The sequence below is a fragment of the Galeopterus variegatus genome, unplaced genomic scaffold (genome assembly GCF_000696425.1).
Source record: "Galeopterus variegatus unplaced genomic scaffold, G_variegatus-3.0.2 Scaffold6966, whole genome shotgun sequence".
NCBI classification, from domain to species: domain Eukaryota; kingdom Metazoa; phylum Chordata; class Mammalia; order Dermoptera; family Cynocephalidae; genus Galeopterus; species Galeopterus variegatus.
Window position 1 is genome coordinate 91843 of NW_007733077.1, and position 800 is coordinate 92642.

Genomic DNA, 800 nt, shown 5'->3' on the forward strand with positions numbered 1-800 from the left:
GACTATGCTCCATGCTTTCATGTAAATTTCATGTAAATCATTCAAAGCTTCATGAAATCCTCTGAGGATGACATTTCCTCTGTTTTACAGATGGCCTGGTAAGGCTGGAAGGAATGTCCCAGCCACCCCACTAATGAACATTACAGTCAGAATTCTTATGTAGGGCTGGAGGCTTGTGCTCTTCTTAAGCATTGTACTGTCAGTTTTTAAGGATCTCTTTGAATCCTAATACTGATACGCATTGTGTTTACTTACAGTCCTTGTTGGTTTTGTGACATCTGCGAGTTTAACTTGCTTTCTAGTTCTCTGCACTGTTTACCGAACGTGGATGGTAGATAGACTACTCTAAAGCTGCATTTTTCAGACCGTACACAAAACCAATTTAGTGGGTCTCAACCAGCTTTTTTTTTTTTTAAAGATGACCGGTAAGGGGATCTTAACCCTTGACTTGGTGCTGTCAGCACCACGCTCAGCCAGTGAGCGAACCGGCCATCCCTATATGGGATCCGAACCCGGGGCCTTAGTGTTATCAGCACCGCACTCTCCTGAGTGAGCCACGGGCCGGCCCTCAACCAGCTTTTAAAAAAATGAAATGGAGTAGAAAAATATCGAAGTCCATCACATGTAATAAGAACAAATTTTGTTTCAGAAATCATTTATTGCATGAGCACAGGACAGAGATGTATGGTTGTGTGTGGGAGTGCATGTGTTAGGTCTTGATGTAAATTGTTTTTATGACTGTGGTTCATGGTCTAATAGCTTGAAGACTTCTGCTCTAAAAAAAATGTTTTGGGGTGACT